Below are 18,447 nucleotides of genomic sequence, written 5' to 3' on the forward strand. Positions count from 1 at the left end.
CGGTGATGGTCCGTTTGGTGGAAGGGATAACAAAGAACCTGAACTCAAAGGATCCCGGGGTTCATGCTGCAGCTGTGAACGCACTGGACAGATGTGTTGTTCATTTGGGTAAGGCTGAGCCCTGGCATGGACTCTCCTCAGCTGTGTCTCTGTCTCTCCCACACAAGAGAACACTGAGTGCCTTGGGAGCTGTTGTTGTCTGTGGAATGTGCAGCAGCACTTCCCAACAGTCCCAGGAGCCCTTGGCTCTGTGCTGTTAGTCTGAAGAGAAAGTCCTGGACTACAGCTTTCCTGCAATTCAGAGGCAAAGGAGTTTTGGAATTTGCTTGGGCCCCACCTGACTTCCCAAATGAACAGCTTTGCTGTTGGCATGAAGGGACACCGGCCCATCAGAGCTTCTGCAGAGCAGCCACCTGGAAGGCTCCACTTTAGAGGCATTTGCTGTCTATTTCCCACCTTTCTTCTTTGTCTTCTTTTTTCCAAGGGGGAACTGATGATTCACCAAGTTCATTTCTTTAGAACAATCAGGTCTAAATCCAGCTGTCAATGATGCCTTGTTCCACATGTTGTTTGGCATGGAGCAAGATGGCAATAGCAAATACCTGCCTAGGCAAGGGCTGCTGTAAATTCCTTTGCCACACAGATTTATGTCAGCTCTGAAAATGCCACACTGGGGGAATATGCCTGAAAAATGGAGTGTTGAAGAGACAGGTCTTCATGGGCAGTTTCCACTTTCTCCACCTCAGCTGCTCTGTGAACTCACAAACTGCCTGAGTCAGTGCCTTTCTGTGTCCCAAGTATGGGCTTCTTCCTTTTTGCTCTGGGATGCAAAACCCTTTCACTGCTTCCATGTGACTGAACTCTTGAGGGCCCTGATGTGAAATGTTTTAACATGGCTCCTGGGACAGCAGACAACTTTGGATTTACAAATGTGAAATGAGAGCTTTTCTTTTGGAATTTTAAACCCTTCCAAGTAGGCTAGAAGGAAAGAAGAAAATAATTCAAAAATCAGCAGAAATTGACTTTATTGTATAAAATGGGGTTGCCCCTGCCCTTTCCTCCCCACTCTCCTTTCTCCTATGCCCTCAGAAGAGTGAGCAGAGATGTGTGTTTCACTTGTAGATCAAGTGTCACTGATGAAAGAGCTCAGCCACCAATGGAGCCAACTGAGTGGCCAAGCTCTGCTGGAGGTCACGGAGCGTATCACAGGTATGGCCTCCCCTTCTAAGCCAAGAGGTCTCTGAGGGAGTATTTACAGGGAATGCCTGTGAATAGAATGAAGAGTAGCTCTGGTGGGCTGGAGTTTTGAAGTGCGTTCTAATACTGCCCTTGGCTGTGTGCCATGGAGCAAAGGGAAGAGCCATTTTTTTATTAGAAATCTCTCAATTGCCTCTCTAGGGTGCATTCTCAAATCTTCCATGTGGGTTTAGACAACTTCTTAATGGGAATAAAAGGCAATTTGATGTTTCATTCATTGTTCATGCAGAACCAAATTGTGAAATAATTTAGTAGAGGTGCAAAGTCTGCCACAGATACAAGGCTCTGGTTGGAGAAATTAGTCCTGAGGGGTTGGTGGCTCTGTTTCAAGGCTGATCAGCTGCATTGCAAGTTTCTGGGTCATGGGGCTCTGTGTGCTATTTCACTGATCTTGGCCAGAGAGGCTTCCAAGAAGCAAAACCAGGGGTAGATCCTTGTTTGCATTGAGGCTGGTGGGTAAGGAGCTGTGTCTCTGTCCCGGCAGATCTTGTGGAATGGGTTTATGCCAGGAGCCCTGAAGTGGTCCAGCGCTACGCCCTGCCCGTGCTCTGGTCCTGCCTGGAGAACAAGGCGCTGCCTGTGCGAAGCGCCAACGTCTGCGCTGTGGTCACCAAGCTTGCCTGTGCCCTCTGCGAGGTGATGGGCACCCAGCTGATTAGGTGTGCTGAGAGCAAGCCCCCACACGTGCAGGAAAACCTCTCCAGCCTTTTGGGCTGGTAAAGGTTTGATGTTCTCCAGAAAGCTGAGAAAGTTCTGAGTTGGACACCTCCGGATGGGAGTTTTAGCTGTGCCAAAAATGACCAAAGACTAAGGAAGGGTGTGCATCTGTCCCCGCTCTCTCCATCACCCTTCCTAGTCATGGCATGGGGGGCCTGAAGGAACTCCAGACTGAGGACAAGGTGAAGACCAAGGATGATCAGGCTCACACAGAGGTAAGGTGAGAGCTGGGCCACTCTCTGTTGGGAGAAAGGGTCCTATGGCAGCCCAGAGAGGCTGTGCTCATTGCCAGGGAACAGTTGTGCCCTGCATGTGCCCCCTGCAAGGAGCTGTGCTGCTGCTGCCAGTGCCCCATAGAGCTGTAGGGCTGCTCAGCTGTGGGGCAGGGAGAGGAGCAGGGTTGTGCATGTGCAGCTGAGCCATTCCTGGAGAGCACAGGGCTCTGGGCTCCCTGCTGTCCCAGGGCAGCCCAGAGGCCAGGCTGTTCCTGTGCTAGCTCTGTGGAAGTGTGTCAGGGTTTTTCCCCTGGCCTGCCTCAAGTGTCTGCCAGCAGGAGCATGTTTCCCTGTGCAGCTGTTTAGAGGCTTACAGGTAATGTGTCCCATGAAATATGGATCTTCCGATGCTTTAGATTTACTTTGTGCTCTCTGTTACATTTTGTGTCTCCACTTTGCAGGCCTGACTGAGTACAGTATTTCCAAGAGACTTCCCCAGACAGATCCCTCTTCACTCCTTCCCTACAAGCCCTTGCCTCCCATCCGAGAGAGATCTTTCATGAAGCCAAGCACGATGTATGATGGAGAGAAAGGGAAAACTAACTTGGGCTACGACGATATCAGAAGAAGCAGCCAGAAGCAGAATTCAGAGGGAAAAAGACGTAAGGTAAGGTGAGAGAAAGCTAAGTCCTGTATGGTAGATTTTCAGTTTATGTGTTGTAGGCAGAGCTTGGAGACCTTTTCCTGTGCTGTGAGCCCAGAGAAGCAGCTGAGTCGAGAAAGAGCTCAGCGGAACACTGCGCTCTGGCCTGTCTTTTCAATGGGTGTGAAGTGCAGACTTCATGGCCTCATCATGTATCAATAACAGGAGAGGTCTTTGAATGGTTCCTGGGCTGTGTCGTGGTTCCTCCTCTGTCTTATGGCTGAGAAAACACCAACAAGCAGTCAGAGAACCTAAAGTTGTCCAGTCTGGAAAAGCAATCCCTCTCCATTTAGTAACCTAGGGGTATCTATGAAGCACCTCTATGTCTTGGTGGTGTTTTCTGTCAGCTGTGTCTGCTTTGGATGGAAAAAGGAGTTTGCTGGAAGCTGCCAAGTCAGATTGTCTCATGCCCTCTGCACAGCTGTCTCGGATGCTATGTCCAGACTCCAGCAGCTTCTGGGCAGCTGTGTGCTGTGGCATGGCTTTGTCCAGAGGGAAGGGATTGGAGGTGGCCATGGGGAGAGCAGCCCAGAGCCCAGGCACACGATTGCCTTTGCAGCAGGGCCAGGACCTGCAGTTGTTTTGGGTTTGCCATGGGTTGCAGGAGGAGTCAGGAGCCGAACAAGAGCTTTGGTAGATAGAATGTCCAATCAAAGGCTTGGCTACTTGATTTCAGCCTTGCAGAGAAAGGGCCCAGTGTATCCCTGACAGGAACCGACCCTTTCAGTGAACTTTGAACAGGTCCTGATTTGGCTCTTTAGCTGGGCCAGAAATGATGGGATACTAAGGATGGGTGTGAATCTACCCCGATGGCCTCCAGCCCCCTTCATGGCCATGGCATGGGGGCCCTGGAGCAACGTGGGCAGGCAGAGAGCTTGCAGAGAGCAGCAGGGCAGGGAGCTCTGCTGAACTTCCTCAATGCCAGTGAGCCTGAGATGATGGATGTGTGGGAGCTGGAGAGCAGTGAGCATGGCGAGAGCTCAGCAGCATCTGGGCTCAAAGGCTGCTGGGGAACTGGAGGAGGGAAGGGCAGCAGCAGAAGGAATGAGGGGCTTGAGAAAAGCAGGTTTTGACATCCTGCAGAATGACTTTGTGGGAACATGGCTGGAGATCAGCACTGGCTGTGAGGCACCTTAGGGGCAGGGAGAGAACAGTGATCTAAACCCACTGCCGTGCTGTCCAAAAGGCCAGTGGAGGCAGTGCCACACCAGAACATTTTGATGTCAAAGCCAGCTGGGAATGCAGCCCCACGTGCAGAGGAGAGAACGAGGAAGGGAGAGGTGGTACATGTGCAACAAGGTCTTTCCCTCAACAGTTCTGTTTCCCCATCTTCTGCCAATCTGCTCCATCTAATTTATTTGTTTATTCCTGCCAGGTACATGTTGAAGGCATATCTAAATGTCTTGAGGCATGAACTGGGGGCAAAGCTGAATGCTTGAACTGAGCACTGTGTTCTATTCTTTCCCAGGCTTCCTTGCCATATCCCAGTGGTCGGAAAATGAAGAAGGGGTCACTGGGACTGCCTTTGATCCCCCAAATATGCAAGGCAGGAAGTCTCCCTATTGGCAGTGCTAAGGGGTCTATCCAAAGCTCTGCCCAGCTGGATTTGCAGGAGTCCCGGGAGATGAGGTAAGCCAACGTGTCTGCTGCTCCAGTGTCCTGTTCACCTCACTCTTCCCATCTCCTCTGGTCATTTTGCACCGTCAGCTGTCCCATGTATTTAGGCAAACCTCTGGGCATTCACCCGTCTGCCCATCTGTGATGATCCAGCACAATGTCAAACCCAACAGCAATGCCCGAAGAGCAGAGGTGGTGGTGGGGAAGAGGAGGCAGGGCTTGAAAGCACCTCAGGATGGGTTCCCCTGCTGGACTTGGCTATTATTTCAGCCAGAGCTTGGCCAGCTCTGTCTGACTGCAGCAACTGAAAGCTTAAGGACAATTAATCAGCTTTGCATCCTCTTGGCTTTTCTGTGTTGTATTTCCTCCTTCATAGAAGTGCCCATGCTAAGAAGGTTTGCCTCCTTTCATGGTACACCCATTCCTCCCTTCTCTTTCTACCTCCTCATATGTTCTTTTGTCCTCCATTTTCTCCAGGCCAAGATCCACCAGCAGAAGCCAAGAGAAGTCCTTGGAACATGCAGGTGGGTACAGAGCATGTCTGTCCTAAAATGACCATTGGAATCTTGTCTGAGGTGACATTCGGAAAGTTTGTTAAAACTCAATCTTTCAAAAATTTCTTAAAATTCGTTTTAATTACTTGATGGGCACAGTGGACTCTCCCAGATCCCAGTCAGTGGGAGTGTTCTCTGGTAGTGCAGTGAAAATTTCTCCAGTGTGAAGTGTTGAGTGGCAGGAGCTGGAGTGGTACCTTGGGATTCTGGAAATGCAGCACTGAAAACATTCCTCTCCATCCAGCACATGTCTTTTATATCCCTGCAGCCTTTCTAGTGTCAAAATGAGAATTGATAAGGAAAGCATTTAGCAGGAAAAGAGAAATGTTCCCACTCCTTCCCCCACCCTTGAAGGAGAAAACTTTTCGTAGGGGCTGTTTCTGAGAAGTACCCTTTGAGATATAAAGGAGATTCACAGACATTGCCTGGTTTTGCACTCGCAGATATAGGGAAATCTCCTATGATAGAAAGTCCTTCGGCATTTTCCAGTGAAGGAGGGGGAGATTTCCAAATGGATGCAGCCAAGGCAGGGTGTGAGTTTGTCATCCTCTGACAGCACAAGCCCAAAGCCACCTGTGGCAGGTTCACAATGAAAAATCTCTTCCCTGGCTGTCTCTGCCTGTGTCAGTGTTGCAGGCTGAGGCTGGGGCAGGAGATGCCTTCTGCCTTGTGCCTGTCCCTGCCTTGCCTGGTCCCTGACAAATGGAATTGTGCCAGACAAAATGCTGTCTCTGATGCATCTGGGTCAGGCAATGCTTTCTAGTTGGAAGCCTCATTGACACTGCTGTTGTTCCTTTGGCATCTCTGGGTGTGTAATGATAGGAGAGATGAGAGGTGAAGAAATAATTCTGCTGATGCAGAGAAAGGGATCAGATCCCCTGGTCCATTTGCTCAGGGTTAGTTCTGACAAATCCTGGGTATGGCCCCCTTGGAATGACTCCTTCATTGCTGATATGCATCTGGAATGGTTAATGCAGTTAAAGAAAAATATTACTCAGCAAGAGTGTTGACATTTTTTCTGGATTAATTCTGGGCTAGATATTAATTATGTCATTAATCCTTTCCTTTCTTACTTTTGTTACTGACCCAAGCATTCTGCACAGGGAAAGAATCGTTTTGAGACAGGAATTCTTCTCATAGTCCTTGGCTGCCACAAGATTTTATCCTCTGTGAAGCCATGAAAAGAATTATTTCTCCAAGTTCTAAAATTTCTGTTAGGGAATATTTCAGAATGACCAGCCATCAGCTATTTCTATTAAGGACATTTGAATTGTCAGTATTAGCCAAGATCAGAATTGTTTTGTGATAGGACGTGTTATTTGGGTTTGGGTGTCTCTGCTGAAAAGTAAGCAGAGAAAAAACCCCTGGAACAAGTAAGTAGAGCAAAAGTGGAACTTTGGGATGAGCACTTTGTTCCCTACAAACAGAGGCTCAGAGAATACTGGGCACATCTACTGGAGAAAGCAAAGCTGCTTTTGCATCTAACACGTGGTGCCACTGTTTGTGTCCCAGAACTCCCTTTGTTGTAAAGAGTAATATAAAAAATCCCCAGAACTGCAAAACCTGACCTAGAATTGAGTGGGAAATACAAAAACAAAGGCCTTGGAAACTACTTTTGAAAACAATTACTTTCTTGACAGTATCAGATTCTAGAGAGCACTGTGAATTCCCAACTGTTTCACAACAAAAACCCAGAGGAAGGGGGAAAAGAGCTCTCAGTCTAAGACAGGACCTGGGATGCCTCTCTTCCCAAGGGAACTCATGGACCCGTTCGGTAGTGAGATTCATGTGCCAGACCCCAGCCATGGGAATGGAGGTCTGGGCTCCCAGCTGGCTCAGGGGGCCTTGGCGCAGGAGCCCCAGGAGCATGGATCAGGCTCACCAAAAGGTAAGGGGGGAGCTGGACCACTCTCTGTTGGGAGGAAGGGTCCTGTGGCAGCCCAGAGAGGCTGTGCTCACTGCCAGGGAACAGTTGTGCCCTGCATGTGCCCCCTGCAAGGAGCTGTGCTGCTGCCAGGGCCCCTGGAGCTGTAGGGCTGCTCAGCTGTGGGGCAGGGAGAGGAGCAGGGTTGTGCATGTGCAGCTGAGCCATTCCTGGAGAGCACAGGGCTCTGGGCTCCCTGCTGTCCCACGGCAGCCCAGAGGCCAGGCTGTTCCTGTGCTAGATCTGGGGAAGTGGGGCAGGGTTTTCCCCCAGCATGCCTCAAGTTTCTGCCAGCAGGAGCATGTTTCCCTGTGCAGCTGTTTAGAAGCTTCCAGGAAATGTGTCCCACAAAATATGGAGCTTCAGATGCTTCTAGGTTTGCATGGCAGTCTCTGTTAAACTCTGTGTCTCCACTTTACAGGGCTGACTGGATACAATCTCACCAAGAAGGTCTGACTGGTCATTTTTAATGTTCCCTTATCAACCCAGTCCTTGCCTCCAGTCCAGAAGAGCTGTCTTTCCTTGAAGATCAGAAAGAGGCCGCCGACTGACCGAAGAGTGTTTCAAGAATAGGATTTATGTTTTAGGCTTCATAGTTACAAACGTACATATGTTCTGATATTAAGATGTAGTTTTGAAGAAGTGTGTTTTGATGGTAGATTTAAATATGAATTACATAATGTAATTTTAATATTATAATATTAATATCATAATAATATGTCATTAGTAATATTTAATATTAATATTTTGTTTGTTTATATTTCACTATTGATATTTAATGTTGATATTTTAAAAATAATGTTGATATTTAAATATTATTATTTAAATTCTAGATATTTTATGTTGATGACTTTTAAAAGTTAAAAAAAAAATAAAATTTAAATATACCAAAGGAGATTGTGAGACCAGGACCTCCTAATCTAGAAGTTATGGGAGTGCAGATCACTCGATGTGCCAGTGTGTCACCACATCCTTTCCTCACTGGGCCTCTACTCTTCCTCTTTTGCCATGTTTTCTTTGTGTCATTTGTGCTGCTCTTTGTTACTTGGCATTACAACGGGGCCACCATTGATATGTTTGGGGGACAAATGTTTTGCGGAGAAAATCAAAAACTCCACAACTTTGTAAAAGTTGTAAAGCCGGTATGTTTATTGCAGCACTGGACGCATGCGGGGGATAACTCCCCTTAAAAGGCACGTGTACCTCTGGGACCTTCAGGTCCCCTTTTTATCTTTCTCCCCAGATACATATGCATACAATTTCACAATAGGTTCATACATATTCATTTTACACACTTCGCGTGACATTTAGCGCTAGTTCTTTTGTTATCAGAAAAATTCCTAGGCCAAGCTGACCCATCTCCCCCCCCCCCCCGCCTTATCTCTGCCCTTCACTGGTGCAATGTTCTGTGTTCAGACTAAACAGCTAAGATTCCAAGGCTTAACTACAAGATGTACATTTAACCTAAATCAAAAAGGATTTCTAGCCTGGAACCTGGAAAATTTCTACTCTGTCTCATTCCCCCCTTTCCTAGAAAATAAGTAAATTCTTTTACTTAATGCAGACTCTTACGACAATAGGTGTCTCCCAAGCCTTTGCCGTGTACATTTGATAGGGATGTTAACATAGCTACTCATTGTAGTATTCTCTAATTCCAAATTAGCAAGATCAGTTATAAATATATACAAAACAATTCTGCAAGTGAAAGTATGAACCACTCTCGACTGCAATATACTCATTTTTGCTCATGTAAGCTTTAGTTTCAGTTTATTGTCTCCTGATGTCACTCTCCAAGGGGGTTTCTTGGGCCTTCTTCACTCGAGAGTGATGGACCTAGGCATTCTGCTCCTTGATCTTGATTGCAGTAAAGGTGGTGAGAAGCACCTGAACGGTCCCTCCCACTGTGGTTCCAAAGTTTTCTCTGTAAGAGACTTTATGAACATATACATAATCTCTAGGTTGTATGTTATGTACTGGCCCATCTAGCTCCCTGCTCCGATCTCCAGCCACGTTTCTCAATTTTTCTGAGCTGTTTGCTTAAAGCGGCCATGTAGGTAGCTAGTGTTACCTCCCCAATGTGGGTGGACATTCTCTTTTGTTATTCTATATGGTCTTCTATAAAGCATTTCAAAAGGACTCATCTTTTCTTTAGCCTGAGGTTTAGTTCGGATTTGCAATAGTGCCAGCGGAAAAGCTTGGGGCCAGGGTAGATTAACCTCCTGCCCAAGTCTCACAATCTGCTGCTTAATCAAATGATTCATTTTCTCCACCTGGCCACTTGATTGGGGGCGCTATGGAGTGTGAAGTTCCCAATCTATGCTCGGGTGGCTACTAATCTGTTGCACTATTTTGGAAATGAAATGTGATCTTCTATCTGAGGATATTGTGGCTGGAACTCGGAAGCGTGGTATTATTTCTTGTAATAACACCCTGGCCACCTCTCAGGCTTTGACAGTTCTGGTGGGGAATGCTTCTGGCCACCCTGAAAATGTATCTGTCAATACCAATAAATACTAAAACCCCCCTTTCCTTGGGAGTTCTGAAAAGTCAATTTGCCACTGCTGTCCAGGCCCATGGCCTCTCCCAGTCTGACCGAGTTTCGGTTTGGGAGCATTTTTGGGGTTAGTCTGGAGGCAAAGATCACACTGTCGGGTCACCTGAGTATTAGTGGCATATAAATTCTTAGCAACTATTCTTTCAATCAAGTTAGGTGTATAGTGCATTTTATTCCCCAGTGCGCTTTCTGGTGTTCTTCCCTTACTAGTGACCACAATAAATGGGAAGGGATTACCAGCTTCTTTTCAATGGTAGCCCACCCTTTTTGGTTATATGTCCTTTTTTGATCTTCAAGTAATTTTCTATCTCTCTTACTATATTCTGGCTTACCTTCAAGGGAAATTTGTCCATCTGGAATTAGGGCTCCTTCAATAGTTACCTCACCTTTTGCTGCTTCTTTTGCCTCTCTATCCGCCAGCTCATTTCTTTCTTCCAATTCTGAGCTCATTCTTTGGTGTGCCTTGATATGCATAACTGCTACCTTTTCAGGCAGCTGAACTGCTTCTAACAGCTGGATTATCTCTTGTGCATGTTTGATGCTCTTTCCCTGTGAGGTCAGAAGTCCCCTCTCTTTCCAGGTGGCTCCATGTGCATGCACGACTCCAAATGCACACCTCGAGTCTGTGTAGATGTTTATCTTCTTTCCTTTTGCCATTTCTAAGGCATGGGTCAGGGCAATTATCTTGGCCTTCTGTGCAGAGGTGCCTGTTGGTAAGGGTCCAGATTCTATTACCTCTCTGCAGGTGGTCACTGCATACTCAGCATGTTGCTTTCCATTGGCAACGTGGCTACTCCCGTCAGTGAACCAGGTCTCTGCATCATCCAAAGGAGTGTCCTTTAAGTCTGGGTGGCTGGAGTAGGTAGCTTCAATGGTTTCCAGGCAATCGTGGTGCACTGCTTCCCCTTGATTTCCACTGAGAAAGGAAGCTGCATTGACAATATTAGTCACCACTATTTCTACATCATCTTGCTCTACCATGATGGCCTGGTATTTCAGGAACCTCTGTGGTGAAAGCCAATGGCCACCCTTTACTTCCAGTACTGTGGACACTGTATGGGACACTAGCACAGTCATTTTTTGTCCCAGGGTAAACTTGCGTGCCTCTTGAATATTCAGCACAACTGCTGCTACAGCTCTGAGGCAACCTGGCCATCCTTTGGCTGTTGCATCTAGTTGTTTGGAGAAGTAAGCAACTGCCCTCCAGTATGGACCCAAGTCCTGGGCCAGTATTCTCAAGGCAATTCCCTGTTTTTCATGGGAAAATAGAAAGAATGGTTTACTTACATCCGGAAGTCCCAGGGCTGGAGCTGACATGAGGGCACTCTTTAGCTGGTGAAAGGCCCATGTGGCTTCTTTCGTCCACAAGAGATCTCTGTTTTCATTGGCAATAAGAGCATAGAGGGGTTTGACGAGTAGTCCATAATTATAAACCCACAGCCGGCACCACCCTGCCATGCCCAAGAAGGTTCAGAGTTCTTTTATTGTCTGGGGTTTTGGGGTTTGGCATATGGCTTCCTTGCGAGCCTGCCCTAGAGTCCATTGCCCAGCACTCACCTCATACCCCAGGTAGATTACTTTCTGTTTTACTGCCTGTGCCTTTTTCTTTGATACTCTGTATCCTTGGAGTCCTAGGAAATTCAAAAGGCTTACCGTCCAGGCCACACATGCTTCCCTCCTCCGAGTGGCTTCTAGAAGGTCATCTACATATTGCAACAGCCTTCTTTCTTCCTGTGGAGCTTCCCAGGACTCTAGATCTTTTGCAAGTTGCTCCCCAAACAGAGTTGGGGAGTATTTGAAGCCTTGAGGGAGAACGGTCCATGTGAGCTGAGTTTTGCGCCCACTTTTAGGGCTTTCTCATTCAAATGCAAAAATTTTCTGGCTGGCTTCGTGGATAGGGAGGCAAAAGAAGGCATCTTTTAAGTCTAAAACGGTAAACCAGGTTAGCTCAGGTGTACGACGAGTTAATAAAGTGTATGGATTGGCTACTACTGGATACAAATTCTCTGTTACTTTATTGACAGCCCTCAAATCCTGTACTATCCGGTATGACCCATCAGATTTTCGAACAGGTAAAATGGGAGTATTGAAATCAGATTGGCATTCTTTCAGTAACCCTAACCGCAGAAAGTTTTCAATTACTGGGCTGATTCCTTCCCTGTCTTCTTTCTTTAGGGGGTACTGCTTGATTCTCACTGGTTTTGTTCCTTCCTTGAGATTAATTACTATTGGGGGGGCATTTTTTGCCCTCCCTGGTACATCGGAGGCCCATACTCCGGGAAATACCTGACTTAGTATCTCTTCATCAATTTCTTCCTCAATTTCAATAGCTGTTAAGGTTAAACTTAATACCTCTATGTACTTTTGATCATTTACCTCCAGAGTAACCTCTCCATTTTTGAAGGTAATGGTTGCTTGTAACTGCTCCAATAAATCTCTACTTAAAAGTGCCTTTGGTGAATTAGGCATGTACAAAAATTTATGAATACCCCATTGTTTTCCCAATTTATACCTCAAAGGTTTGCAAAAATATGCCCTTTCAGACTGGCCAGTTGCCCCCTGCACTACAACATAATCATTTTCCACAGGTACTAGAGCTCTATTTAAAACTGAATATGTGGCTCCTGTATCAACCAAAAACTCCACCCTTTTCTCTTCTTCCCCCAGCCTCATTGTTATAACCAGTGGATCCGCTGGGGCAGAATCCCCCGGTCCTCCTCAGCTGTTTTGTACGTGTGCAGCTACTTGTTGGTCTCTTCGTCTCCGTTCTGGGCATTGATTTTTCCAGTGCCCAGTTCTTTTACAGATTGCACACTGGTTTCTGCCCAGCTGAGGAGGTCCTTGTCTGGGTGGTCTCTGGTTATGTTTCTTTTGCTTTTCTTCTTGTACCACTGCCACCAACTTTTTCATTCCTTGTCTATATCCTTCCTCCCGGTTACTAAATACTCTCCAGGCTTCCTCTAGCAAGACTTCGAGATTTCTCCCTTCTGGTCCCGGATTTTCTGAAGTTTACGTCTAATATCTCCAGCAGACTGCCCCAAAAATGAATTAACTAGTTGGTTCATCCCTATTTCAGACCCTGGATCTAAAGATGTATGACGACGCATAGCATCCCTTAAGCGCTCTAAAAATTCTGATGGAGTCTCGGAGGGTCCCTGCTTAAGGGAATATAAAGCAGACCAATTTATGGCTTTTGGAATAGCCCTTTCTACCCCTGTTGCTATCTACTCCTGATAATCTGTTAATTTTTTTACCTCTGCTGATACATTAGGATCCCTTTCTGGGTCTTGGAGGGGAAATACTCTTTTACATCTAACTGCTTGCTCTTGCAGTAATCCTCTGCCAAAGTCCCTGCTGTTTTTAAGAGCAGCTGTTTTTCCGTTTCAGTGAAAGCATCCAGTAGTAACTGGATGTCAGCCCAATCTGGGTTGTGTTGCTTGATAACATATCGCAGACATCTGGCAGTAAGTATCGGATCGACACGATAATTCCTAGCAATCCTTTCCTATGCCTCTAAATCAAGAGTGGGAAATGGCACTTTAATCATTAACCTCCCTCCTTCAGGTCCCACTGCCTCTCGCAGAGGGGCCTGTAACACTGTTTGCCTCCTAGTTCTAGATGCAACTGGACTGTCCGGGGGGGGGGGGGGGGGGGGGGGCGCGCAGATTCTAGTGGATGTGCCTTCCCAGCCTGAGTCCTTCTCCTTTTTGGGGAAGTCCTCTTCCCTTTCATCCTCATCCTCAACCTCTCTCCTTCTAGGAGGAGCTTTCATACACTCAAATGTATTTCGTTCTTGTTCCTCAGAATGATAAACCTTGTCTGACCTTATACACCGTTGTCCTATACTGCATGCTGAACAACAGCGTTTGATTTTTCCCCTCTTTGCCTTGTTTTCCTTTTCAAGGGCTAGGACCAGTGGGTCTGAGGGTGGTCTGACCCCACAGTCCCTTTGCCATTCTTGGTGATTTCTTAGAACAAAAAACATATCAGCATATAAAACCTCATCCCATTTACCTTCCCGTCTTAAAAACAACATTAACTGCAGTAAAGTATTATAATCTAAAGTTCCAGTGGGTGGCCACTTTGCTCCATCCTCTAATCTATATAACGGCCACCAGCGCGTGCAATGTTGGATTAGATCCTTTCTATTCTCAGAGCCTCCCTTACTGGTAACTTCTTTCCAGTGGGCCAAGATGCACCCCAAGGGGCTAGCCCGAGGAACTTCCTTGCTCTGGTTAGATCCCATTATCTTTTTCTCCTTGCCCTATCTCGCTTCCACCCAAACCTCCCTTCACAGTATTTCACAGTAGATTCCCAGTCTTCCTCCCACACACAAGACCAGGTGGCAGGTATCAGATGTGACTTCCCACACACAAGCTTTAAAATCTTAGGTTCAAAATCAGCTCGATCAGGAAACTTTGATTTACACTCGGGGCATATGCCCTGACGCTGATTAGAACAGCAATACCAGCGCCTCTCACAAACTCCACACTGCAATAGTACCCACGCAGGGTGCCAGCCTAGCGATGCTCCAAAGGCTCTCAGGAATTGCCCGCAGAGGCAGGCTATTCCGCGTATTACAGGGAGCTCTAAATCCTCTATGGGAGGCTGTTCTCAGTCCAGACTGACTATCGCACCACCTGAAGTCCAATAAAGCCCCTCTAAATGAACTCGTTCATCTCCTCTATCTATCCAGTAATTCACGGGATTCACAAACTCCCAGGGGTCGAGTCCAAATCACTGGGGCAGAGGAACACCTTGAGTTCGTCTCGCCACGGTAAAGGCCTGCACACTCTACAATCCACACCACAATTCACCACCTTTGCTAAATGAACGTCCTCACCCGTGCTTCTCTACTATTTGCTCTACTTCTCCGCCAGACGCTCCCTGCCTCACAGCCTGCCCTGGCCGGTGCCTCAGGGCTCACTCGGCTCCTTCAGTCGCGGGTGAAATCCCCCCCCGCACTGTAGATATATTCTCTTTGTACAACATGCACTCACACAATTACAAACACACACAATGCATGAACTACACAGCAATACAATGTCCGGACACCACACACACGCACGAGCTCACTCGAATCCACCCCCAGGGTTGCTAGCGGCCGCTCTATAGGACAGTGAACTCTCGTCTCTCAGTCGCTCTATCGACTGGTCTGCCTGCAGGCACAGGCTGAGCACTCAGACGTCTCTGAGTGACATTCAGCCTTCCTACCCCCCGGGGACCTTTTAATACATACCGAATCCGCAAGCCAGCAGAGCAGGTTCTTGTCTGTCCTCACGGAAGGCAAAGCAAGACAGCGGGGGCTCCTCCGGGAAGATCCCGGGGCGCGCCTAGGAGGTCCGTCTATCCCTCCTGCCCTGCGGGGACAGAGACGGAACCTCCTGCCTGGCTAGCCAAAATGTTTTGCGGAGAAAATCAAAAACTCCACAACTTTGTAAAAGTTGTAAAGCCGGTATGTTTATTGCAACGCTGGACGCATGAGGGGATTACTCCCCTTAAAAGGCACGCGTACCTCTGGGACCTTCAGGTTCCCTTTTTATCTTTCTCCCCAGATACATATGCTTACAATTTCACAATAGGTTCATACATATTCATTTTACACATCGCGTGACATTTAGCGCTAGTTCTTTTGTTATCAGAAAAATTCCTAGGCCAAGCTGACCCATCTCCCCCCCCCCCCCCCCCCCCCCCGCCTTATCTCTGCCCTTCACTGGTGCAATGTTCTGTGTTCAGACTAAACAGCTAAGATTCCAAGGCTTAACTACAAGATGTACATTTAACCTAAATCAAAAAGGATTTCTAGCCTGGAACCTGGAAAATTTCTACTCTGTCTCACAATGGACCCAAATGATCCTGCCTAGCCAAAAGTTTTCTACCTAGATGCATTCTGTGCTCACCTCATGCTCACTCCTCTGCAAGTGTGGCTGCATTCCCAGCTGGCATCCCCATATTTGATATCAAGATGTTCTGGAGTGCCACTGCCTCCACTGGCCTTTTGGATGGCATGGCAGTGGGTTTAGATCACTGTTCTCTCCCTGCCCCTAAGGTGCCTCACAGCCAGTGCTGATCTCCAGCCATGGCCTCACAAAGCCATTCTGCAGGATGTCAAAACCTGCTTTTCTCAACCCCTCATTCCTTCTGCTGCTGCCCTTCCCTCCTCCAGTTCCCCAGCAGCCTTTGAGCCCAGATGCTGCTGAGCTATCTCCATGCTCGCTGCTCTCCAGCTCCCACACATCCATCATCTCAGGCTCACTGGCATTGAGGAAGTTCAGCAGAGCTCCCTGCCCTGCTGCTCTCTGCAAGCTCTCTGCCTGCCCACGTTGCTCCAGGGCCCCCATGCCATGGCCATGAATGGGGCTGGAGGCCATCGGGGTAGATTCACACCCATCCTTAGTATCCCATCATTTCTGGCCCAGAAATGATGGGATACTAAGAGCAGGTATGGGATACTTTGAACAGGTCCTGATTTGGCTCTCTAAAGAGCCAAATCAGGACCTGTTCAAAGTTCACTGAAAGGGTCGGTTCCTGTCAGGGATACACTGGGCCCTTTCTCTGCAAGGCTGAAATCAAGTAGCCAAGCCTTTGATTGGACATTCTATCTACCAAAGCTCTTGTTCGGCTCCTGACTCCTCCTGCAACCCATGGCAAACCCAAAACAACTGCAGGTCCTGGCCCTGCTGCAAAGGCAATCGTGTGCCTGGGCTCTGGGCTGCTCTCCCCATGGCCACCTCCCATCCCTTCCCTTTGGATTTAGCGTGAAGCTCAGTGTCCAGCTGAGCTCTTCCTTGGTTCATCTCCTTCCCTGGGCCCACATCACAGGAAAAGTTCTCAGAGCTCTGCCTACAGCACATAAACTGAAAATCTACCACACAGGACTTTGCTTGGTCGCCTTACCTTACAGCCTTTCCCTCTAAACTCAACTCCTGATTTTTCCTTCTGTCATCACCATAACCACTGCCATTTTTCCCATTCTCCTGCTCTGTTGCACATGGGGCTCAGAGGAAGGAGAGATCCTCTGGATGGGAGGCAAAGCTTTTGTGAGTACGTTCATATAGGAAGCCTCTACATATTGCCAACATCAACATCATAGTCCAGTAACTAGGACTCTGGGTGCTCTTGGAGCTCCAGACACCACCTCTGACCCGAACTTGAAACACTGGGGGGCTGAATTTTGTTTCCCGTAGAAAAGAGCCACCATTTGTGAGAAGGTGCATCCTCACCTTGAGACACCCGGGCTGGGAAGAAGAGCAGGCCCCAGATGATGTCCTCATCACTGTGGAAAGGAAGGTGCCTGCAGACCAGGTCATACAGCAGGATGCCCAGGGATCAGATGGTGGCTGGCAGGCCATGGTAGCAGCCGAAGAGGATCCACTCTGGTGGGCTGTACTCCGGCCTTCCTATGGGACACGGGTGCAGCTCATCAGGCCGATGCTGCTCCCTTGCTCCCTCCCTCCCTCCCTCCCTCCCTGCCAGCCAGCTCCCGTTCCACAACAGCCAGCCCCTGCCCTGCCGAAAAGCAGCTTGGCTGCAGCCGGCTGAAGGAGGATTCCCCTCCCTCCCTCTTCCCCCTCTGCCAGCAAAGGGGGGAACCTCCGCTGCCCGGCTGAGCTGGGCGCACCTGACATCCGGGTGTGGAACGTGTCCTGGAGGATCGTGCCACACCCGAAGTCAAAGAGCTTCGCCTCGCCGGTGGCCAGGTCGACGAGGACGTTCTCGGCCCTGATGTCGCGGTGCAGGACGCTGCGGCTGCTGAAGTGCCGCACGGCATGCAGCACCCGGCCGAACAGCCCCCGCGCCACGAGCTCCGTCAAGAGCTCCCGCTCGCCCAGGAAGTACCAGAGCTCCTGACAGCGCTCCGGACGCTCCATGAGCAGCGCGAAGTCGTCGGGCAGCTCGAACCGGTCCAGGAGCCGCACGTCGCCGTGGAAGCCAGGGCACGACACCACCCCCAGCAGCGCCAGCTCCAGGGGCATAAGGGCGCTCTTGTGCTGCGGGGGGACCGCGATGCCGCCAGCGGCTCACTCACCAGCCGCGCCCACTCCGAGATGCGATCCCGGGACACTCGCTTGATGGCCACCTGCGAGCCGAGGCGAGCGGCGCGCTGAGCTCGCCCCCCTCCGACCCGGCCTCGTCTCTTCTCTTCGGCGAGCCGGGTCCTGAAGTAAACGCTGCCGCAGCCGTCGCTGCCCAGCAGCGGGCCCTCCCGCTAGAGCTGCTCCAGGGGAGGCTTCTCCGACCGTGCGGGCGGCACCGCGCTCTGGCCATTCTGCCCGAGGCACCCGAGCGCCCCGGCCGCTGCTGTTTATCCAGCCGTCCCGGGCATCGCAGATCGGGGCCGGCGGCCGAACTGACGAGCGGCGGAGCTCGGACCGGGGGAGCTCCCGGGGACGGAGCGGGAGCCGGGAGGCAGCGGCGTGGCTGCGGGCGGAGCCGCGGGAGGGGCTTCGTTCGGGGCTGAGGCCGGGCCAGAGTCCGCGCCATGCGGAGCTAGAGGATGGTGCTGCCCCAGCACGAGCAGAGGGAGGAGCTCTTCCAGAGACTCTTGCAGAGGCGCCACAGCCGGTCCGGAGGGAGCCTGGCGGAGGCGAGACCGCGGCGGGCCGGGCAGGGTCGGGCAGGGGGCCGAAGCACCCACGGGCGCCTTGCGGGACGCGGCATGAGCCGGGCAGGGAAAGGCGGAACACGGACGGGACGGGACGGTAGTTTCTCCGATTAGACGGAGAAAGGGACGGAGAGCGAGTGGAAAGTCGAGAGGGAAACCGATCGAGAGAAGCGCTGCCGCTGCCGCTGCTGCGGAGCCGCCGGAGCTCGCGGCCGTTCGTCCGTTGCCTCCGCGAACCCAACGGAGCCGCCGCGCGTCCCGAGGAACGAAAGAAAGAAACCAACTAATAAAAACCCAAATT

The 18,447-nt window shown here is 49.5% G+C and overlaps 1 protein-coding gene and 1 long non-coding RNA gene across 3 annotated transcripts in view; both read right to left on the reverse strand.

Annotated features, from left to right (window-relative positions):
* Nucleotides 1-18,447, reverse strand: part of LOC103821325 (serine/arginine-rich splicing factor 7) — a 1,055,603-nt gene that overhangs the window by 849,981 nt on the left and 187,175 nt on the right. The window lies entirely within an intron of this gene.
* On the reverse strand, nucleotides 8,366-17,921 carry LOC127059481 (uncharacterized). The gene is made up of 3 exons (XR_007777392.1): nucleotides 17,571-17,921; nucleotides 16,765-16,941; nucleotides 8,366-8,918 (listed from the first exon to the last, which is right to left on the reverse strand). It is a non-coding gene; the product is annotated as an uncharacterized LOC127059481 (long non-coding RNA).

The sequence above is a fragment of the Serinus canaria genome, chromosome 3 (assembly GCF_022539315.1).
Source record: "Serinus canaria isolate serCan28SL12 chromosome 3, serCan2020, whole genome shotgun sequence".
In the NCBI taxonomy this organism is placed as follows: Eukaryota; Metazoa; Chordata; class Aves; order Passeriformes; family Fringillidae; genus Serinus; species Serinus canaria.